Source organism: Saimiri boliviensis, chromosome 5, assembly GCF_048565385.1.
Source record: "Saimiri boliviensis isolate mSaiBol1 chromosome 5, mSaiBol1.pri, whole genome shotgun sequence".
Lineage (NCBI taxonomy): Eukaryota > Metazoa > Chordata > Mammalia > Primates > Cebidae > Saimiri > Saimiri boliviensis.
Genome location: NC_133453.1, coordinates 23,733,727 through 23,758,364, shown reverse-complemented (window position 1 = coordinate 23,758,364; position 24,638 = coordinate 23,733,727). Strand labels below are relative to the sequence as shown.

Sequence of the window (24,638 nt, the reverse complement as noted above, 5' to 3'; positions counted from 1 at the left end):
TCACTGGACATAGCTGTTTGGACTGTTGTTTTATTTTATTTTTTTTGAGACGAAGTGTTGCTCTGTCACCTAGGCTGAAGTGTAGTGGTGCGATCTTGGCTCACTGCAACCTCCGTCTCCTGGGTTCAAGCAATTCTCCTGCCTCAGCCTCCTAAATAGCTAAGACTACAGGCACGTACCACCACGCCCAGCTAATTTTTTGTATTTTTAGTAGAGGCAGGGTTTTGCTGTGTTAGCCAGGATGGTCTCTATCTCCTGACCTTGTCATCCACCCGCCTCAACCTCCCAAAGTGCTGGGATTACAGGCATGAGCCACTGCGCCCAGCCAATGACATATATTTCTATCAATCAGCATCCTAGCAGAAAACAAGGTATACTTTCAAGATAAGTAATTGTCCCTTTTGGCCTTATGGCCTCTTTCACCCTGTCTATGCCATTGCAAATAGGCCTTTTTCTTAAATGTTCTTTAAATTACTCAACTCCATTCCATTCCAGCCTGGACAACAGAGCAAGACTCCATCTCAAAAAAGGAAAAAAAAAAAAGAAATATGTGCCATTGATCCCCATGACAGCACTGAGAAAATGGAGACACATGGTCCATGGTGGGCATAGAACCCAGGCCGTGAATTTGCTCCCCAGAGACTGTGCTCTCACCCCTACACTCCCTCATCTCTACAAGGTCACCCATCTTAAGGATACACCTCTAAGTCTATTCCCATGACACCATAGTGACTCTCAGGGCTTTGCCAATATAAATAGTGTTTCTGTGAAGACCTTTGTGTGTCTGTCTTGGTATATATATGGAATTATATCTATTGAACATATTCTAAGCAATCCTTAGTCAATGTGTATATACAATTTTTAATTTGAGGAGATACTGTCAAATTGCTAATGTACTTGTATACTATGACCTGCTGATTTTACTCTAAGTAGCTAGATTTAGATGTAGTGATAAAGATATAACTATAGATAAAGACATAGACATATCATACATATCCATAAAGGGATATGTACAAGAATGTTCATTATAGTTGTATTTGGTTTTGTTATTTTATTTGTATTGTCTTTGTTTAGGGCAGCAGTGAGAAGTTGATATTGGTGACAGTTCCTCACTGGGAGAGTTCTTAGGTCAAAATCAATTAGGTCAAAATGGACATCCACGATGGGATTTCGTGCAGCAGTTTGAAGTAAGCGCAAATGTATGCATAATAATATTATAAATACAGTGCTGAATGAAAAAAGTAAGATGTATGCCATAATGCTATGTTTGTACATCAAAAAAATCCACAAGAAACACTATCTCACATTTTGCAAGAATACATGCAAAATGACACACATTAAACAAATGGGGAGGGATGGCCCAGGAGAGGTGGGTAGAGATGGTACAAAGAGAAATGAATGAATCAATCAAGCAGCGGAAGGGGGAAAGGAAGGGGGAATGACAAGGAGTGATATTGTCACATTTCCTTCCAGAAAGGTGATGCCATTTACATTACTCCCTACAATGTGAGAGAGTGGCCATTTTTCCTTAATATTTCCAGCAGTGAATATTATGAAGCTTGCAAAAAAATTTCCCGAAGCTAATGGCTAGTGTCAGCTGAAATTCTTTTCCAGTCTGATGATCTGATTTGTGTTTTTCCATTGTGAGTGGGGTTGAGCTATTTCTTTTTCTGTAACTCAGAATACTTTGTACTATTGGAAATGTCCCATGCACTTCAAGGGGTTGGCGGATCCAGCAGGACAGTGAGACAAATAGGTCTTCCACCATCCACAGGCACAAGGGAGGCCACATATCCAGTGGACACACAATCCATGAGTATGAGTGCCATGGTTATTTCCAAACCTAGTCTGACAGCACCAGTGTTTTGGTGACTTCATGACCTCTCCAGAAGGCCCTCTGTGCTTGATAACCCCAGCTGCATGTTCAGATTATTTCAAACTCTGTTTCAAATTCACTCACACTAAATGTACCCAAAAAAGCACTGTTTTCTCTGTGCTGAGCTACTTAATGTTGTGGGGCTGTTTCCATGACCCCTTTTTGTTTAGCTGGGCTTTTTTTTTTAACCCTCCCCCCCTTCCGCCCCTCCTTTTTCCTTTTTTTTCTTTCTGAAATGTTCTTTTCTTGGAAGAAGACATTCCTTTGCCAAACATAAATGACACTTTGGCTCCAAGTTCTACTTAAAATTTACTAGCTGATAAATTAGAAGCAGGGAGTGGGTTGTGAAGATGGGAGGAGAGGAGAGATGTTGGGAGGGAGGTTTTCATTTGGGGGCAAGTTCAAACTTGGAATCAGAAGCTATTAAAGTGTCTGATGTGTGCTGAGTCAAATGGAGGTGGGGGCAGGGGATGACGCTGGCTCCTTGCCAGCCACACATATTGCCCAAGTTAATGAACAAGCCTCCAAAGGTGCTACAACAGGATTATAATTTCACTAGCCTTTTAAACATAATATTAGAAGCCACATGCATGACACCAAGCAAGCAATCAGCATGGGCCTCTTGTGTTTATGAGACTGGTCTCTGAGTATATACATCTTTCTTAAACTCCGGACTCCCACTCAACTCTACCCCTTTCTCCTACCTTCTCATCCTCCTCCAACAGAGTCTTTCCAGAAGCCTCCACTCTCAGCATGGGGTTACATGGAGCCATGGCAAAGACACCAGCTCTGAGAGGAGAAGCTTTCCTATAAAGATAATGATGATAGTAATATTAACTCATCTAATATTGAAAGGAATCCTATAAGGTAGATAACATTATCCCCATTTTTACAGATAAGGAAAATAAAGCATAAAGACAAAGCTGGTAAGTGTAGAGCTGGGATGTGAATCTAGGATGGCTGCATTCCTAGCCACACTAACCTCTGTCCCCCATTCAAGTGCCTTCATCTCACCATCCCACATCTTCCATAGACTGTTTCTGACCTTGGCACATGCTGTGCTCTTATAAGATAGAGAAAGGCTGTAAAGGGTAGAGACTTCCAGGTCTTCAGCCCCTCCCATTATACTTCCTTGCTCAAATCTTCACACAAAATCCATCCTAATATTCATCACTCCTTTATTTCTTCCAAGATTTTATGATGGAAAATTTCAACTCTACAGAAAGTTGAAAGAATAGTACAGTGAATATCCAAGTACTCACCATCTCTTTCCCTCCTCCCACCCTTCCTGCCTCCTCCAACTGAGTCTCTCTAGAAGCCCCCATTCAACCAGGGGTCATACAGAGCCATGGAGAAGACAATTAAGATTTTGCTATATTTTTTCCATCATATCGATCCATCTCTCCATACCTTTATTCCTCTACCCAATCCATCTTATTTTTGATGCATTTCAAAGTAAGTTGTAGACATTAGTACATGACACCTCTAATCACTTTTATGTTATTTCCCTTTTTACTTTATATGAAATAAAAACCACAGTTAACAATTATCAAGTGCTTTCTGTCAGGCACCATGCCAAGCACTTTCCTTGCATTACATAATTTGAAATTCATGGTAATCCTACAAGTACAATTACCACCTTCATTTCACAAATGAGAAAAACTGAAAATAGAGAACAATGGTGTCAATTAACATTTTTAAAGTGTTTCTATCGGCCCACCACAGTGCAAGTACTTTTCACGCATTATCTCAGTTAATCCTTTACAGCAATTTCATAAAAGGCAATACTATTACAGATGAGAAAATTGAGACTTTGAGAAAAAGATCCTGCAACCTAGTAAGTGTCAGAACCCGGGTTTGAGTTGAGGGAGTCTGACTCCACTATGCTTGGCTTCGCACATTGGTTAACATCCCTATTGAGGCATTTTTCTTTGCTTTTGTATTTTAGTTTTTTGTCTACACTTATGTTTCTCACCAGACTGTGGCCTGTCAAGGTCGAGTCATGTTTTAGTCTTCTTAGCTCCAGGCCATCATTCAGATACAAGTAGGCACTTACTTCATAGATGTTTCCTGAATGGATTCATCAACAACGAATAGTAATAGCTGAAAGCCCCACATCCTAGAATGAAGTAAAATAGTCATGACCATTCTAGAAAATGGAATGAAGATCTTGAAAACGATGACAGATGCAGCTGATCATTCTCTGAGGTTTTCTTTTCTTTTCAGCTCACTGCAACCTCCACCTCCTGGGTTCAAGCAATTCTCCTTCCTCAGCCCCCCGAGTAGCTGGGGTATAGGCGCCCACCACCACACCTGGCTAATTTTTTTTTCTGTATTTTTAGTAGAGACAGGGTTTCACTATGTTGGCCAGGTTGGTCTTGAACTCCTGACTTGTGATCCACCCACCTTGGCCTCGCAAAATTCTGGGATTACAAGCATGAGCCACCGCACCCGGCCTCCCTGAGGTTTTCTTTATACCAATAGGATGCATAGCTAATCAAAGGCTCTCCACGTCATGCAGTCTGGGTAACCTGGAGATGGAAGAGACATCCCTAGGGGGAGTCCAGTGCTCTTGCCAGCCCAGGTAGGAGCACATCCCATAATGTTTGGCCCACCAGTCATTTTTTATGAGCCCACTGTGGGGCAAATACCAGGCTAAGGGCTAGGGAGGACATAGAGGCAAAACTGGCAAGGCCCCACCTGACAGAGCACATAGGCTAACAGGGCATAAGAAGAGACTAGCACATTCATAAACATGACACAAGTCATGACGGGCACTTCCCAAGAAAGAGACAAATGCAATTTTTTTTTTAAGGACTTCCAAGAAAGGAGAAATTAGATTACAGTGTGGAGAAGAGGCTCAGTGACACCCTGCTGGAGAAATTTTATTTGGGATGGGCCCAGTTTTCAATAATAGAAATGTAGCAGGGACTAAATGAGCAAAGGTGGGAAAACACAGTCTGATGATGCTCCAGAACATTGCAAACAGACCCAGAGGGGCCCAATTACCCCATGTGGAGTAAGAAAACAGACAACACTGAGGCCAAATTCCTGCACTGTGTCTGTTTTTACCCACAGCAGCACTATCGAAGAAGCAGTGACTATATCCTCACTCACAGGTTGAAGCTCATGCAAGATGCCTGCAGCAAGGCAATGGATACCAAGGCTCTCCTGGGTGGTACCACAATGCATCGAAAGGCACAATGTGGGAGAAGAGCTTGAAGGACCTCACAGATGGGGCGTCCCAATGACCTAGACACAAGTTGTGTCCTATTCACAGTTCTTTATATCATCTCATTTGACCCCATAACAACAGATCCGAGAGCTGTTATTGGCCCCAGTGTTTCAAATGAGAAAACTGAGGCAATGAAAGATTAATGACACAGTCAAGGTCACATGGCCTGGAAGAAGAGAAATTACTGCCTCCAAATCTAGTTTTCTTGATGTTGCCTCATTAATGCATAGGAAGATCAGGGCTTTGGAAATGAGTGTCTTGCTACAGGGATAATGCACTTTTTTTCCCCATATCCGGGTATTTCATAGTTATTAACTGCCTCTACTAGAGTTACAGTTACTGGCATTAATGAATTTTTAAAAAATTAGAGTTAATGAATAAAAAAAAATATGACTTTTGAGAAATTAGTCAAGTCAGCCATTAGAAGCAACTAGACACTTATTTTATGGAATTTACTCAGGAGCACCTTTCATTACAGCTTTGTGATTGTGAGCATGGGCTCTGGTATCAAACTGCCTGGGTTTGAATTCCAGCTTACTACTTACTTACTGGCTGTGTGACTTTGGATCTGTAACTTAGCTCCTCTGAGCTTCAGTTTCCTCATTTGTAAAATAAGAAGAGTAATTGTATCTACATATGCAATTGGTAAACTTTGAATAGGGCCTGGTACATATTAACTGTCTGACAAATTAGCTTGATTTGTCATTTATATCCCAATATATCACTTTTTGTTGGGGGTGCCTTTGGGTTTCAGAGAATGGAGACCTGCTTGGATGACCTCAGATGCTGGGGGCTTAATTCAAAGATAGTGGCGTAAAAGAAGAGCAGAAACTTCACAACTGCATGACTGGCCACATACATCTGGAAAATCATTCTTTATCTTTTCCGTTATTGCATGCATACATTGCCATATTGTGAAACAAGTGTTTGCCTGCTTGTCCAGAAAGTAAGAATCCTTTATTACTGTTTTTCATTCCCCCCACCCCATTTCTTCTTTTCCTCCTTTTGTTGGTTGTAGAAGGTTGAGTAAATTGAACTCCTCAGTCCATGGCCCATTATTTATCTTGTTGGCTTATTTATTTTATCACCATTCCTTCATCCTAGTTTTTCTTCCTCCCTCCCTTAGGCAACCACTCTTCTTTGCATTTAATTTAGATCCTTTGATTTGTATGTGTTCTTAGAAAACACTCATTTTTTTGATCCATGTATTTTTTAATTTTTTAAAAAAATGGTACTTTGTTATATATCTCTTTGTGTTTCTTACTTTTTTCACCCAGTGCTGTTTATCAATTCATTCGTGGCATCAGAAGTTCAGGCAGGCTGTTCCTGCTCACTGTTGCTTCATTCTCCACGATGTATACTCACCATATGCTGCCTACCTAATCTGCATGGATGGATTTCCGGATTGCCGCCAACTTCCTGTCACCACAAACAACACTATAATGAACATCTTCAAAGACATCTCCTTATGGATCTGGGTGAGATATCCTTGGAAATACATGTAGGGTCCATTTTAATTTGACTAAGTTGTGTCAGATTGCTTACCAGAAAGCCTGTTCCTGGAAACACTCCCAGCAGCCGTACATAAATCCCCACACCCACACCAACCCTCTGGCATGCTGTAAGCCTCCAACCTTGTAGCCATTGCTTCTCCATGGTTCCCCTCTTTCCACAATCTTGCTGCTTGCTGGGGGCTGCTTCTGCTCTCACTGCCCACCCACCCCATCCTGCAGCTGCCTGTCCTCACTTTTTTCTCTGGCCTCCCCTACACCTTATGTGGTTTCTTCATATTCATGGCTTCTGCTTTTTGAATAAACATATTTGAGTATTTTCTAGTATTCTTTTTTCCTCCTTGTCTTCCTCTTTGGCCTTCAAACACTCTGATTGGGCTCTTTAGTTGCTACCCAGTTTAGCAACATCTGTGAGATGAAGTTCTTTTTTGGGGCCACTTCTTATAACTGCTGTGGATGGGCTCTGACAGCTACCTCTGGCCCAACAGATGTCTCCAGGCTGCTGAGGGTCACTGGTCTAAACCCTACTGACCCCTGGGGAAGGAGTATCTGTTTCAGGCTCTTTCCGTAGAAGGAGGTTACAGCTATGGCAGGCATTCAGAGTTCCACGGACTGCTCAGTATTCACATTCATTTGGTATTTTGTTAAATTCACCTTTTACCAATTTTGATGTGAAGTGACCACAGTTATACAAGGAAAACACCAATCTTGAAAATTATTTCATACTTAAATGTTACCAGAAAGAAGTCCCAGTCCATACCCCAAGAGAGGGTTCTTGGATCTCACACAAGAAAGAATTCAGGATGAGTCCATAAAGTGAAAGCAAGTTTATTCGGAAAGTAAGAATGGCTTTTCCATAGACAGAGCAGCCCCAGGAGCTGCTAATTGCCCATTTTTTATCCTTAATTGTTGACGATATGCTAAAAAGGGGTGGATTATTCATGCCTCCCCTTTTTAGACCATATAGGGTAACTTCCTGACACTGTCATGGCATTTGTACACTGTCATGGCACCAGTGGGAGTGTAGCAGTGAGGATGACCAGAGGTCACTATGGTGGCCATCTTGATTTTGATGGGGTTTAGCTGGCTTCCTTACTACAACCTGTTTTATTAGCAAGGTCTTTATGACCTGTATCTTGTGCCAATCTCCTATCTCATCCTCAGACTCAGAATGCCTTAACTGTCTGGGAATGTAGCCCAGTAGGTCCCAGCCTCACTTTACCCACCTCCTATACAAGATGGAGTTGCTGTGGTTCAAAAGCCTCTGATAGAAATAATCTGTTACTTGCCATTGTTTATCTTGAGCCCCTCTTTTCCTCCATACATTACTTCCTGCACATGGTATCAGGAAAATTATTTCTTAATCCAGAGAACACGTTGTTCCCCTTGCCTGGAACCTTCTTTCCTAACTCCCTTTTGCCCTGACTAAAGTGACTACAGTGACCCCGTTCTTCTGACATTAAATTTCCTGGACGTGAAATTTAATGTGAGAAGAATGGGGTCACTTTAGCGAGGTCTTCACTGACTTCTACTCTAGGATTGGTTCCCCTACTGAATGTCCCCATCTGCTATCCTCACACATGCCACACTTTATTATAATTAAATGTTGTCCTGCTCTGTAAGGTAGGAGTTACCTAAGTAGATAATTGCACCTGTTCCTTTCACTATTGCTTTTCTATTGTTCAGCAAAGTACTTTGCATGTAGTATGTGTCCAAAAAATCTGTGGCTGTCTTTATTGAATGACAGAGAGGGATATCTCCGGAAGATTGAGTTTAAAATCGAGTCCTGTTATGACATCTGAGACAAGTCATAGTTCCTGTATTATCTACCTCACAGGGTTTTTACATATATAAATTTTTTAAAAAATATATTCTGAGGGTCTACAAAAACAAGACAAAAGCATTGGGCAGGTAGAGATCCTCAGATAATTTTGTACCTTTTCAGAGAAATTTAAATGCCAATTGCTTGAGTAAGCTAATAAAATAGTTACTTATCCTAATATAATTTCATAAACCAAAGATTATCATCAAAGGGGTATTAGAGATGGGGGACCCTGGAGCTTGTCCTGTCTACATATTTGTTCTACATCGAAAGGAACTGACCTGGAATCTATGTGACTTGCCCAAGTCAAAAGCTATCCACAAACAGGGCTCAGAAAAAGGGTCTTCTCTTGGACTGCCCTTCACATACTCAGAAGCATGCGCACTTGTAGGAGGAAGTCCATCCAGCCGCACGCGGTCTCTGAATGCTTACAGCAACCCAGCAGCCTCCTCTTTGGCTGCTACCAAGCCAACCTTTGATTCAAGCTTCCCACAGGCCATTATTTCTTAAAATCATGGAATCATCAAATTCTCTCCTGCTTTGTTTTTTCATTTTTTTCTTTTCTCTGTGCCTCTCACTGACCCATTTCTTCTCACTGGCCCATAAAGAAGTAGCAAAAAGAGAGATGTGCACACTGAGTCAGAGCCTTTATGTGCTATGATCCAATATGCGCCATACCCCCCACATTAATTGGCTGAAGAGCTATCTGGGGGTTTCAGATTCTAGACCTCTGATTTCCAAGCAAATTGAAGTTATTCCCAGCACACGTGGCTTCCCAGTTAGAAGCATTCTCTATATTTCTGTGTGTGTGTGTGCGCGCGCGTGCACGTGTGTGTGTGTGTGTGTGTGTGTGTGCGCGCGTGTTTTCTAGTTGCTAGAGGAATTAGAAGCAGTGGCAAAAAAATAATCCTAATAAGGAGTCCTTTATGCCTGGCTGTTATAAAACAGGATTTTTCACAAGCATTTACTCTCTCCCCACAACGAAGCCTTAAAGTGCAAAAGTTCACCCTGAACATTGCCCACTGCTTTTCTTTAAACCTTCCAAGAGACACACAAGGCTCTTATTTTTCAGGGCCCATCTGGCCATAAATTGCGATAGACATTAATTTATGAAAACAAATGACACCAGCTTACTCCACAACATTTTGAAATGGGAATATTAGGCAGGGCAATAAAGCAGGAATAAAATAAAAACACTCGGACCCCATAGCTGCCCTGGCAATGCCTCAAGCCACACAAGGACCCTGAATATCCCTGTTCTAACACACTTTGCTCTTGCAAAGTTATGGTTATTTGATTATAAGACATGATATTTGTCAGAGTGGCAGGAAATTAAATATATCCAAGCCTCTCTCCATGTAGCCAGCATCACCATTCTACTTGCAGAGTTTATATCAATGGTGATAACCACAGATAGAGCAAAGGAGCTGGATTATCAATATGGGTAGACGATTTAGCTGGTGGTTAAACCATTCTCCCTAGGGTCTAGAGGAATTATTTCATTCTTGGGACTCTTGTCTAAGATTTGGTGTGTGATCTTCTAGTAGAGTCAAGGTGAGAGTTTTCAAGAATGCAGAGTAGAGGCGATTTTAACCTCCTTATTGTAGCACCTGCAATCTCCAGCATTAAGCAGACCAGCAGTGCCAATTCAAATATCACAGGAAAGATGCAAAGAGAAAGGGCTGAGTAATGTGACTCTAGGCAAGACAGCTGGCCTCTCCAGGTTTCTGTTTCTCTGGATGCTCGAACCTAACGCATTTTCGTTTTTCAGACATGCATACTAAGGGCAGACACACATATACATGCAATAAATCTTAAAACTCATTCTCGTTTTATTTATTTGTTTATGTTTTGAGACAATCTCGCTCACTCACTCAGGCTGGAACACAGTGGCTCAATCTTGGCTCACTGCAACCTCCATCTTGGGTTCAAGTGATTATCTTGCCCCAGCCTCCCAAGTAGCTGGGATTGCAGGCATGTGACACTCATTTTCATTTTAAAAGGCTACACTTCACGTTAAAAATTAGATGGGATCGGGAAGCAGGGTTACAGCTTCTCCTGCCACTCTCTGTTTTATCAGATGAAAAGATACAAGACTCATCAGACCCAAATGGGGGTTAAAAAATCAGCCTCTTTATTGGTGAAGGATATACCTAATCATTCTCTCAAAGAAGAACTTCTAGAAAATTATTGGAGAATAGGACCTAAATCTGAAGCTTAGTGGATCTTCCTTCTCCTCCTACTTGGTCTTAGGGGACTCACTTATTTGGACAGTTGATTTGTAAGTCAGACCTAAATTCAACTGCCTAGCCACCAGCAAAGTAGGAAAAGGAAGCACAGCCCTGCCCCATATCCTCTCCAGGATATCCTCTCCAGACCCTCCACACCAGGGGACCTTGCTCAGGGGAGTTTATCTCATAGAATTTACTATGAGGAGGCAGAGAACACAGAGCCAAGAAACTAAGAAACAATGCCATGTGTGAATTGCATATGGCATTTAACACTGTCCTCCATCCACTACTAAATGTGATTCCATGACGGTCAGGGCCTCCACAGTCAGCTTAGCTAGTCCACCCACTTTGGGGAGGTGCAAACAAGCGGACAGAGAAGATGGAAGTATTGTATTCTTTCTTTCCTAGTCAAAGTGCAAACATGGGAAGCAGAGTAGAACTGCTCCTTCTCTCGGCGAGAATTTCCTTGCTGGGGGAATTCAGGAAACAGGAATGTAACCAGTAAAAGAAACTCTGGCAAAACCTTCCTCGGAATGTTTCAAGACTGGGAGAGAATACCATCCCAAGTGGGACAGAACTCTAATTTTTCTCTCTTGAAATGTTTCCATCCTCGGAACTGCATCCACAGTAAGATAGTTGATGGAGCCCATCCAGTAGCCTTCTTGGTTGGTCCCGAGGGTGGGTCAGCAAGAAAATAACACCCCTGCCTATAGAAGGCCACGTTCTACCTGATCTACTGGAAAGTGAAGGGACAGCCTAACTTCTAACAAGCAGGATCCTCACCCCTGAGCAAAAGAGAGAATGTTATGTAGATTTTCCCAAGACTGAAATGAGAGAAACATATAAACTGTGAATCATTCACTTGAGGACAGGCTGGGAAGAGCCAATGGAAGCCAAAGGGGAGAGAAAGTACAGAGGAAGATTTCCAGAGATATAGAGAACAACTCTTCAGTGAGCCAGCTTGGCGAGAACAAGCGGAAGGAGGCATGCCTTCAGCCTGCCGTTAGCAGATGTTACCACTAACTCACTGTGGTACCGGAGCCAGCTGTGGCTGACTGAGGAACATTTTCCATCCCAGACCCTTTATGGTGAAAAAGAATAAAGCAGAAAATGGATGGCACCAGATTGTGTCCATGATTTATCATTTTCATCTTGTCACCAAGAATTGAAGAGGCCTAGTCAGCGAGGCTAGGGCAAAGGAAAAGGCAAAAAATATATATTTCATAGAATCAGTTATTTGAGGTCAATCTGGGAAGTTTCTTTAGCACATAAAAAAAGTCCAAAAGAAAAAGAATAATAATCTAGTAATCGCTCATGGCAAACTTTCAAGGGTAAAGAATTTAATTTACTCAGGATGTAGAGCAGCACGGTGTAAGGATGGAACACTAGCTCAACAACTTAATGGGACAGAATTCCTGGGACGGCGGGGTTTCTCCAGAGGTCACTTGACCCATTACTCAGACTCTTAGAAGAGCTGTTGTCAGGCCAAACATGGCCGTGCTCTGTTCTTATGACTGTGACTTGTTCCTGCAATTTGTAATATTTGGAAGCAGCATCCTCTGAGAATTAGAACTTAGGACAAATTTTCCTTTACCTCTTTCTTCTACTCAGACTCTTTCCTATTCTTTGCTGCTTCAAGACTTTTGTACTTGATGTCCTTGTGCCTAGAATGCTCTTGCATCAGCTCTTCCCCCGGCTGATTACCTTTCACCCTTCTGGTCCTGGATTAAATATCATCTCCTCCAACAGGCCTTCTCTTATGGCCTCATCTGAAGTCAAGACAATTCTCTATAAAGTTCTATCCCATTACTCTATTTGTTTGCATAATAGCAATTAATACATTAACAAATTTTTAATAATTATCAGATTATCAAAGAGGAACTCAAAAGGGAAATTAGAAGGTATTTTGAACTAAATGAAAATAAAAATTTATGGTATGGCACTAAGGTAGTACTTTGGAAAAAATATCTTGCAAAATGCTTAGATTCAAAAAAGATAAAAGTCTCAAATCAATTACTTCAACTTCTGCCTAAAGAAAATGAAAAAAGAGGAGTAAATTAAACCCAAAGTAAACAAAAAAAGATAAATATCAAAACAGCATGAGTAAAATAATATGAAAGATATGTAAGTAAAAAATATATGAGTATATAAATGTATAAAGAGTAAAATGATATGAGTAAAATAATACAAAAAATTAATGAAGCAATAAAATAATAATAGTTTCTTTAAAACTATCAATAAATTGGATCAACTTCTAATCAGAATGATCAGAAAAAATCAGAGAGAGAGAAAGGACACAAATTACCAATAGCAGGAATGAGAGGTGGCATCCCTACAGATTCTACTGTGTGCAAAGGACAGCAGGAAAATATTATATATAACTTTCTGACAATAAATTGACAACCTAAGTGACGGGGGCAAATTTTTTAAAAGACACTGTGTTATTAGTCTGTTCTTTGCTATATAAAGAAATCTCTGAAACTAGGTAATTTATAAAGAAAAGAGGTTTAATTGGCTAACAGTCCTGCAGGCTGTACAAGCATGGCACCAGCATTTGCTCTGCTTCTGGGAAGTCTCAGGGAGCTTTTATCAGAGCAGAAGGCAAAGCAGCAGCAAGCACATCATATGGTGAAAGTAGAACAAGACAGAGCGTGTGTGTGGGTGGGGAGAGGTGCCAGGCACTTTCAAACAACCAGATCTCAGGAGAACTGACTATTGTGTAGACAGCACCAACCCATGAGGGATTCACCGCCATTACCCAAACCCTTCCCACTAAGACCCACCCCCAACAATGAGGATTACATTTCAACATGAGATTTCATAGAAACATATATTTAAACTATATCAGGCACAAACTATCAAAGCTCACTCAAGAATAAATAGGTAACATTAGTACAAGTAGCTTTATATCTAGTAAAAAACATTAAATTTGTAGTTAAAAATCTACCCACAAAGAAAACTTCAGATTTAGATATCTTCACTGGTGAATTGCATTTTAGAAAGAAATAGTGTCAATTCTATATAAACAATTCTAAATGTTGAAAAGGATAAAACATTTTTCAACTCTTTTTATGAAATCAGGCTTACTCTCATACAAAAATCATACAAATACATTGTAGGAAAAGAAAAATACATACTAACAGCCATCAAACATAGATGTAAAATGTCTATACAGAGCTTTAGCAAATCAAGTTCAACAATACGTACAAAGAATTTGCTAAATGACCAAATAGGGTTTATCCCAGGAATGCAGTGTTGATTTAATATTTGACAACAAATCAATGCAATTCACTGTATTAGCATACTTAAAAAATAAAAATCATATGACATTTCTGGTAGATACCAAGAAAGCATTTGACAGAATTCAGTGTTCGTTCCTTACCAATAAATTAAAACTAAAAAAAAAACCTTCAGCAAACAAGAAATAGAACTGCCTTGATCTTACTTAATCATGAAAAGTCAAATATTTTTTTCCTAAGATCAGGTAAAGGAAAATTATGTCTGCTCTAACAGCTTTGATTTTACACTGCACTGTGGGCTTGAGTTAGGATAGTCAGACAAGAACAAAAAATAAAAATCATCCAGATTGGAAAAGAAGTAAAACTTTATTTGTAGACTACATGACTGATTAGTAGAAAATCAGATAGACTCTACAAAAAATCAGTTGGATTTTTTATATGATAACAATGATAAATTAGAAATTGATGTTAAACGTAATATTATTTATAATAACATAAGAAATATGAAATAAGGACAATTCTGACAAATACGTGAAAGTGCTATGCCCTGAATATTACAGAACATTGTTAAAGAAAACTTAAAAAAAAAAAACCCAAAATGGAGAGATTACATCATGTTCAGGGTCAGAATAGTCATGTTAAGACATCAGTTCTCTCCAGATTGAGCTATAGGTTCACTGCAATCCTAATCAAAATTCTAGCAGATTTTTGGTATATTTAACAAACTGTTTCTAAAATTCATATGACAATTTAAAAGATCTAGAACAAATCTAAAGTGAAATTGAAAAAGAAAAATGAAGTTGGATGACTAATACTATCTGAGCTCAAGATTTATTATAAAAGCTGAAGAAATCAAGACAGTGTGCTATTGGCATCATGACCACCAAACAAATCAATGGAGCTGAAGAAATGGTCCAAAAATAGATGATTTACACAGAGATGGACAACTTGGTTTTTTTCCCAAGGTACAAAGATGATTTAGAGTACAAAGGGTAGGCTGCAAAAAAATTGTGCTGTAAAATTTGGATATCTACATGCCAAAGAATGTAAAATCTAAACTATAAAGTTTTCACAAGACAGCATAGGGTAAAAATATTTGTGAACTTGAATTAGGCGAAGATTTCTTAGGTCTTACACCTAAAGCATAATCCATAAAAGGAAAAAAAAGCATATATTAGCTTTTGAAGTAAAAAACTTCTCTTCAAAAGACCGAATTTTGTAAATTCTGTAAAGAGGATTAAAAGATAAAACGCAGCACAGGAGAACATATGTATCTGACAAAGAAGGTGTATTTAGAATTCATAAACAACTCTCAAAATTCAATAATTAGAAAATAATCAAGTGCAAATGGTCAAAAGATTTGAACAGACACTCGCTAAAGAAAATGTATGGTTGGCAAATAAATACATAGAAAGATGCTCAACATTAGCAGTTGTTAGGGAAATGCAAATCAAACTAGAATTAGATACCACTACGGAGTTATTGGAATGGCTAACATTTAATACACTGACCCATTTCAAGTGTTGCCAAAGGAATGGAGTGACTGGGACTCACACATTACTGCTGGGCACAGCCACTTTGGAAGACAGTTTGGCAGATTTTCAAGAAGTTAAACATACTTACCAGCAATCCCACCCCTAAGTAAAATAATCACTTATCTTCACATACAGAAAACCTATACATGGATGTTTATTGCAGCTTGATTTATAATTGCACAAAACTAAATGACCCAGATGCCTTTCATCAGGTAAATGGTCAAACCAGATTTGGCATATCTTGTACATATCTGGTACTCTATTCAGTATTAAAAAAGACATTCTTTTTCTATTGATGCAATCCATAACGCAGATGAATCTCAAAATAATTACGCTGAGTTAAAGAAGCTAGACCCCACAAAAAAGATGGATCAACCAAATAAAATAACCAGTGCTCTGCCCCCTCTAACCAATGGGATTCAAAAATGATTTTTTTTTTTTGTCAGTCGTACCCAAGGCATGAAACCCTTGCTCAGAATCCATACCTCTTGATTATGCCTTTAGACAGCAGCTTATTCTCTGTGTGCATTTTGAGACGGTATACTTTTATTTGGCATTTTTTAGGCAACTGACATTTATTTCACTGGACACTTCTTATCCCTGTTACCACCATCACCACAAAGCAATCTTCAGAGTTACGATTTAGAACTCAGGAGCCACTAGACCTATGCATTGGACAGCTCAAGAATTCCACACGTCAATCCTCGAGTTGGAACCTTGACGCTTCCAGCTGGAAATGGGAAAAACTTTGTCATCTAAAGATGACCCCTCAATAAGTGAAATCCCTGATCTCTGCTTAGAATACTCCTGCCAGAAACCTCTGAAGTCAGGTTCTCCAGAAACAGCCTGGTCCTGGATTCTAACTCATTCAAGTCTCTTCCTCATGTTTTTCTGAAAATTTGGAGCACAGGGATGCTCCTGTCCAAAGTGTGGACAAATGGAGTGAGATACTTGGCAGGTAAAGCATTTGCCTCCTCCTTCACATATGGGTCTCTACTTTGTTTTTGCCTTACCCTTCCAATTTGAGCTGAGTTGTTTTCTTCATAGGCTTTAAGACCAGGTTTGACTTCTAATTATTTTTTAAAATCTTCTCCTTAACTCAATGATTTCATGATTGTTCTGGTTAAAACCTCCAGTTCAATTCACCTCAGACGAATCTGTCTGTATGGTCTCTCCTTATGGTCATCTCCCGTCCCTCTCTTCCATCCTTAAAAGGGGGATGCAGCTACTCAGCAGTCACGAGTCTTCCGTGCTGATAGCTACCCTTTCTCTCTGGTTTTCCTGAGTTGCAGGGATTACACACCCATTGGGATTGTGAGACTTCTCAGAACCAGCTTCTACACAGAAATTGTTTCTAACTCTTCCAGCCCACGAAGCTGCATGTCAAATTATGTACTCTTCAAAAGTTCCTCACTGACTAGGGTCTATCTCCCAGCTCTTCCCCCAGTACTTTCCAACCCTACCACTCCCCTCCAACTCAACCTACTGGCATCATTGCCTGCTCCAAACTGTGAGTGGGTAAGTGACAGCAGAAATTCCTGCATCAAAACCCATAAGTTGAAGGGAATGGGAGAGGGACCTGAATACAGCCTGCTAACACCTCAAGGAGAGTTAATTAAAACCTGAGGAACCAGAGATACCAGATAGTCCTAGCATATCTCAATAATGCTAACTTGGCAGTTTTTATTAGTGCCACAATTGTACTGAAGAAGGAAGTGAGTGGAGAGGTGCAAAGAAAACAAAAAGAACAGAGATGGTGGGGAGGGCAGAAGGCTAGCTTTTGCTGACTTCTTGGACTGTTTAGTTGAAAACCAGTTCTGAGAAAGTTTAGTCATGCCTCTCCAGCTGTGCCCATCACTGGACTTCTTTTGGGTTGCCACTGCCAAATATTTGAAAATTTTTGAGAGATTATTTTTTGTGGAAATATGGCCAAAAGTTTCAGGGAAACAGACAAGTTTCTAAGAAGCTGGACTCCAAGAATAGGTTCAGCGTGAGTATAAAGGAATATTTTAAACAAATCTAGTATTAAGACTGTGGCTATATTCAAGAGTGATTAAAAGGATTTGAGGATGAATGACAAAGATACCAAGTAGTATCAAAATGTTTATTTTAAAGATGAAACAAAGAAACTAAGCATCTGACGTGTTGATAGAAGGCTAGCCTGTTTTAATAAAACTATGTTCCTTCTCCTTTTGCTTTTTCTCTCTCTTTTTATTTTCATTTTACTTCTGTATGCGCACGATAATCCACTCCCATTAGCCTTACTCACAGCAGTGGACCCAAGCAGTCTCAACCATGAGTCTAAGATTCTATCAATTCACTACTTGGTGTCAGTACAGTCCAAAGTGTCACACTTCTTGGGGTGATGGCCAAAGGTCCTGAAAAACTGTACAAACTTACAAATGCACCACCTGCATTTCACATTCTCATTTTCTTCTTGTCCATCTGTGCTTCACCTTGTACCTCTCTTCCCTTGACAACCAGAACCTCTGCATCAGCACGCAGTGAGCACATTAATAAGCTGATCATTTTCCTCAAGTTCCCTCATCTCCAGTCCATGATGTGTTACTGTTGCATAAGATTTCATGCCAGAATGTCCTTTGGACCTGACATTCCTAGACCTCAAAGATCCTATCCCTACTTGATTCCAAAACTGGTAGTATTTCATAAGTAAATTAAGTAAGATTCCTAAAGTAAATTTTTGTTATCTGTGAATTAGTGGCTTTCTAACTTTACTAGACCAAGCCCCCAAAAGAAGAAATACAGAGGGAGCACAAGAAGGGGACACAGAAAAAGCACTGAAACATCTAAGGGTGTTCCGGCATCTCTGTAACATTCACACCCAGAATGGTAGAACTTGGAAGGATCCTAGAAAATACGGTTCAGTTCTCGTCAGTTTCACAGGTTGTAGCTAGGTGAGCTTGGACATACCATTTACACCCTCAAAGCTTCATTCAGTGACAGAGCCAGGTTTGGGACCCAGATATTCTGATACTTTTCTTCCACAAAGCCTTTCCAATTACATAACCTAAAAGTGTGCTCACTCTTTAGTGCAAATGTAGAAAAACAAGCTTTGTGTCCATCAGGGATGAGCAGGGTACCCCCTACTGAAAGTGTTTTTGCCAGACATGGTTGCTCATGCCTGCAATCCCAGTAACTGACTCAGAGGCTGAGGCAGAAAGATCTCTTGAGGCCAAGAGTTCAGGAAGTGCCTGGGCAATATAGAAAGACCCAAAATTTAAAACTGACAAACCAGTAAGCAATAGTCAGGTGTGGTGGTGTGCCCCTGGAGTTCCAACTACTTGGGAGGCTAAGGCAGGAGGACCGCCTGAGCCCAAGAGTTTGAGGCTGCAACGAGCTATAATTATCACTGTACTCCAGCCCAGGTGATAAAGCAAAACCCCAATCTCTAAAACTAAAATAAAACTAAAGATAAATAAATAAATAAATAAGTGTCCTCAGCACTCACAGCTGCAGCTGTGAATGGTCAGATCAGCTCCAGAGGGCCACTTGGGGAGCAGCCCCAAAGTAATAATACAGAGGCCACCATCAGCTCTGAAACCACAAAGGAGCAGCAAACCTTTTAGAGGGGATCAACACTGACCGTCAGTTTTCCTTTTCTAGATAACTATTTTCTCTCGCAAGCTCTTGTCCCTTATTGGATTCCCAGACTCAACCCCCACCCTTGGCTGCAGGAAAGTGACTCTTTCTCAAAGAGCCAACACTTGACCTTACTGGCTAAGGGGGAGAGTGCTGTTCATTTGTCATGGAAAATTTCCTCAAGAAAAGAAATGCATATTTCTTAATTCTACCCTTATGTTTATATGATTCTTTCCTGAGTATTTCTACTCTTAATTGAAAGGAGAGAAAGAGGAAGAAAAGAAAATCTTTGAAGAACACACTTTATAGCCCTGTGTACTAGGTCATGGCTGATAAACTAAGCCCCCTTCAAAGGCTTGAGAGCAGAAAAATTTAGATTTCCATTACCTCAAATAACTAGGGTTGTGTGCTCAGACCAGTATTCTCCTTCTGTGGAGGCCACCTGTTTCAGCCAGTTAGACTTGCCTGAGAGGTTGTCTTGGGGTTACCACTGCTTCCCAGGACTTTGGCTAAACTCTAGGAAAGGCAAGTTGAGGGACTACTGAAAAAAAGACATGAAAAATGGAGCTGGTATAAACAACAAAAATTTAAGTTAAACAACTGGCAGAAGTTTGCCAGGGAGGATTTTGAGTGCTGGAATATATTTTTAAACCTCCATGAATAACTTAAGATCTAGGTCAAGCCAGGAGCACAACAAAATAAAAATAAAAATAATAAAATGAGAGAGATACTGATTTGATTCATTTTCCCATCTGTGAATACCCTGAGATGTAGGTTAAGGAGAGATGCTTATAGTTTGTGCAAGGGACTTTTATTCTCTGGCTTACTGTGTTATCCTTCCTTTTGCCCTTTGTCACTCCGTTCCAAACATCACAGTACACCGATGCCTAGGAGTAGAACTGCTGGGTCATATGGTAGGCCTATGTTTATACATCCAAGAGAAATTAAAACATGCATTCACACAAAAACTTGTATGTAAATGTTTATAGAGACATTACTTGTAGTGTCCAAAAAGTACAAATAACACAAATGTCTATCAACTCATGGATAAACAAAATGCGTATCTATACAACTGAATATCATTTGGCAATAAAGAATGAAGTATTGACACCGGTTACAGCACAGATGAACCTTGAAACCATTATGCGAAATGACAGAAGTCCGTTTGAAAGACCGTATACTGCATGTTAACATTTACATAAAATATTCAGAATAAGCAAATCTATAGAGACAGAGGGTAGATTAGTGGTTGCCTAGGGCATGAGGGAGGGGGAAAGCAAAACATGAAAAAGAATGAGAAGAAGCTGCTGATAGGGATGGGCTTTCTGCAGGGATGAGGAGGAGCAATACAGTGGTCTAAAATGAGATTGTTGTGCTGTTTGCACAACCCCGTGCACAGACTGAACAAAACTGAATTGTAAGCTTTAAATGGATGGATTGTGTGGTATAAGAATTATATTTCAATAGAGCTGCTTAAAATGTATTGTTTGGGACCATCTTTTCTACAGGGTAGAATTCGGTCACATCTCTACTGGACAAAATTCATAGTATTTCTTTAAGGAAGATCATTTGCGTTACTGTCAGTTTTCCTCAGGCAAAATAACTTAGAAAACAGACAGTTAAAGAGATAACTTTAACTGTCTGTTTAAAGGTAACTTTCAGTATAATCAAGTATCCCCAGAGGAAACCCTAGACAATGCTTCAGCTCTCTACTGAATGGATACTCAGGTATCTCTTGCCCATTTCCAAGTCCGGCAATTTCCCTTGAAAAAATATGAAGCTTGTTCTAACCACAAGACCTATGGCAGTTCTATCCCCTCTACTTCAAGCATTCTTTATACATATAATTACCTGGCTCATTCCCCTTTTTCATTCTGGTCTCTGCTCTTACTAAGAGCTTCCCTAATCAATTGCTGGTTATGTTTAACACATTGTCCCACAAAGCTGTGGCTTTAAACAACAAATATTAACTCAGAGTTTCTCTAGGTCAGGAATCCAGGATTATCTTACCTGGGTGGTTCTCTGGTTCAGAGTCTTTCCTTCCACTGCAGTCAAATTGTTGGTAGGGGCTGCAATTATCTGAAGGTCTGACTGGGGCTGGAGAATCTGTTTCCTAGCTGGCTCCTTTACATGGCTGTAGGCAGGAGGCCTCCATTCCTTGCCACACAAACCTCTTTATAAACTGCTTGAGTATCCTCACAACATGACAGCTAACTTCCCCAGAGAAGAAAATCTAAAAGAAGAGGAAGAAGACATGGTGGGTTTATTATCCAGTCTGAAGGCTATACATCATCACTTCTACTTTATTCTACTTGCTAGAAGAAGTCACTAAGCCAAGTCTACACTCAAAGGGAGGTAGATTAGGCTGCACCTTTTGAAGAGAGGGTGAAAGAGTTCATGGACCTATTTTAAAGCACAGTAACACACATCTACGCAAACACATCTCCTTGTCTGGTACTTCCTACTGCCTTACTTGATTTTTGCTTTCTTCATAACATTGGTATTATTATATTATACATGTATATGTAAATTATTGCTTTCCCCATCACAATATAAGATCAATAAAAATATTGCATTATTTCACACTAACACTCAGCACATAGAATAGGACAAGACACATATTAATTCAATGACTGTTTTGTTTCCTAATTAAATAAATATATGGATGAAGTATAAATCACAGGAACAGAACCAAGCTTGGAAGCTAGGTACAATGACTCCTAACCTAATGCTATTTCCCAGTATTTTACCTCAGTGGAATTCTAATGGTTGAATGTGTCTCAACAGTGAGGAAAGGGATCTTCCCAGTCCTCCATAAAATCACTCCATTGAAACTTCTTCCACTCTTCACAGATCTAAAACAAACCCTGCTGACCAAAATTCAAGAAAGTCTTTCTTTGATTCATGTGCACAAATGAAAACCTCTCATCTTTCAAGAGTATGCATGGGGCCTTGGTAGGATGGGAAATGTCTGATACCTTCACGTTTTCTCCTCTCTTTGCGAAGAGAAAGTTAAATAGCACCAAAGCAGCCTGGATCCCAGGGTTTAATACAAGCATTGCAACTGGGTGTAGGAGTAAGAGATTTTGAATGTTACCTTGTTTGTTCATTCTTGTTTATTCACGATTTAGCAACATTTCTGAAGCCAAATGTTGATGCTCCTCGGCTCTGGAGAATAAGGAAATTCACACACAATTAAGAAGCAGACAGTAAGGGACAGTACACAGTATCAGGCAGCCAGATACTTTGTATCTATGACAATTTGCTGAAAATCTTACTTTTTACACCTTAAAATGACAGGGTATAGCTGAGGAGAGTATGGACAACTTCAAATTCCTATTCACATTCCACCGTTTTATAAGTTCGGAGATGTCTTAGCATCCCTCGGATAGTCTTTGCCAGCTTCTTTCCAGGTATTTCAAGAACAATCAGCCTGGGATGTACTTGCATGTTTCTCTCCCTTCTCTAGCAGCCTTCGAATTCTAGGAAGATGATTTGTATAAAAGAAAAAAAAAAAAAAGCCATTTCTCAAGGATCTTTTTTCATACAAAGAAAAGTGGTGGGAGACACGGAAGACAAACTGTCCACTTCCCACACAACATGAGGCAAAATACCAACTTCAGGGGACTAGAGAATGGAAGTCTTAGCTCTTCCCTATCATCTCCCAGTCAGTGGAAAGTCAGAAAGAATGGCGACTCCTCATGCTTACAGAGGACAGTGTTACTTCAAAGCCTATGGTGAGTTTCCCAGCTCCCAGCAAAGGTGCCATTTCACCACTCCCCTTGCTGCACTCAATGGAGCTTCTAAATCAACACCAAAGGAGACCCGATCTTTAAAGAAACTCCAAGCCTCAGGAGCCACCTCATTAAACTAGAGTCTTAGCTGAAGAGACAGTGGTGGGGACGGAGTGGTGACAAGGTGTTCATATGCACCCTCTGATCACTTCAAAGGGGGAAGTTGTCTTATAACTTTCCACCTGAGTATCTACATCTGCATAGCTGTGGAGTGGTATCCTCAAAACAATAACAGGGATAATAACAATGAGAACAACACCTACTCTGTTTAAGCCCTGGCTCCAGGCAACCCCCTTACTTGATGTGACATCAGAAGGAAAGGACATGGGATTGCCTCCCTTGGGAATATCTGAGAAATCCTATCATTGCTTGGGTTCTTGGGCTGCCACATTTCAATCAAAAGAAAAATAGAGGAAGAAGAATTTTAAAAGCTGTTGGGAAGAAGGAATAAGTGAAATGACAGAAAACTCAGCTTTTCCCTTTACGGTCTATGATATACACAGGCTAACAAGTTAAAGAATGTCAGAGCTGGAAATTCTCAGAGATGTGGTCCAATAAAATAGGAGATGTGGTCCTCCTATTTTAGATGAAGAAATAGCACAGACAGGTGAAGGAATTCATTCACAGTCTCATGATGTGAGGATCACTCGATGGTTAGGAGCTATTGCTATGGTTGCAGACAGAAATGAACAGGCCTGAAGAATGGAAGACACAGGTCAGAAGGCCAAGGTGCTGGTTTCTATTTACTTTTAGAAACCATGATCAATAGTATTAGTGACTTTTAAGGAGGGCGATAAAAGGGACAGAGTCCAGGATGTTCCTTGATTTCTAGCGTGGGAGACTGGGTACATCTTGGTGACATGTATTAAGATGGGAGATACCAGAGAGGAAACAGGTCAAGAGTTTGAGACTGTGTATTTTATTTTAGAAGGAAATTCAGTTGCAACTCCAATAATCAATTAGGGTTAAAACCCAGGAGAGAGGTTTTGATCTGAGAGACAACATGTACTGTGGGTGACAATCCAAGCCATGGGAATGGATGAGGTCTTTGAGAAAGAATTTGTAAAAGAGAGTGGGGAACAGAGCACCTGAAAGAGATGAATGCTTGAGAGGCAGAGAGAGAAAAAAGAAATGGGGAAACTGAGGAGTGGCCAGTGGGATGGGGGGTAGAACCTGGAATAGGGGTGTGGGAGTCAAGAACAGCTCATGCAGAATCTAAGGTCCATGGAGCCCACATATGCTTAGCCAGGCTCTCAGTCCTTTCGCTTTTTCCCAGTCAAGAGGAGGCAGAAAAATTTCTAACATATTTGCTCTGATTTGTTCTCCTGGATGTCCCAATATGAAGTTGTGAGTCTCCTGAAGCAAAGTCAGTGTTCCCAGTTACAACTCAGAGCAAATGCCTCTAGAACCAGCCTCCGCTCAGAGATTTTCCCAACGTTCCATGTAGCCCTCGTAGTGTCCTGCATTGAGGGTCTGGTGTGCAGCTGTGTCTCTTCCATAATGATGCTGCTCTTTCAGTATCTATTAAATCACAATGACTTGGACTGTCTCGTATTTAGAAGACTCAGAGCTTTGCAGAAAAGAAAAGAGGAGAGGAAGAGAGAAGAGAGGAAAAAGAGCATGGAAAGAAAACAGTTAAAACAAACATCTAAATAGAAGTCTCTGTGCTTTCAAAGCTTTGATTGCTCAAGCAAAACATATCTTAGGTAAAAAGCCATGCCTTGTTCATTTTTATTTTATTTTATTTTATTTTACCTTTCTAGTATTTGGTGTCAAGTAGGAGCATAAAGCGTGT

The 24,638-nt window shown here is 40.2% G+C and overlaps 2 long non-coding RNA genes across 2 annotated transcripts in view; one reads left to right on the top strand and one right to left on the bottom strand.

Moving 5' to 3' along the window:
• The window catches only part of LOC141584543 (uncharacterized), a 41,521-nt gene extending 18,841 nt beyond the window's left edge, over positions 1–22,680 (bottom strand). Inside the window, exons 1-2 of the long non-coding RNA XR_012517617.1 lie at positions 22,147–22,680; positions 21,060–21,282 (exon numbers count right to left, since the gene is read on the bottom strand). This is a non-coding gene — a long non-coding RNA (uncharacterized LOC141584543). The remainder of the gene's footprint in view (positions 1–21,059; positions 21,283–22,146) is intronic.
• Positions 831–7,048, top strand: LOC141584544 (uncharacterized). Its single transcript, XR_012517618.1, has 3 exons — positions 831–1,187; positions 5,866–6,057; positions 6,389–7,048. It is a non-coding gene; the product is annotated as an uncharacterized LOC141584544 (long non-coding RNA).
• Positions 22,681–24,638: the final 1,958 nt, after the last annotated feature.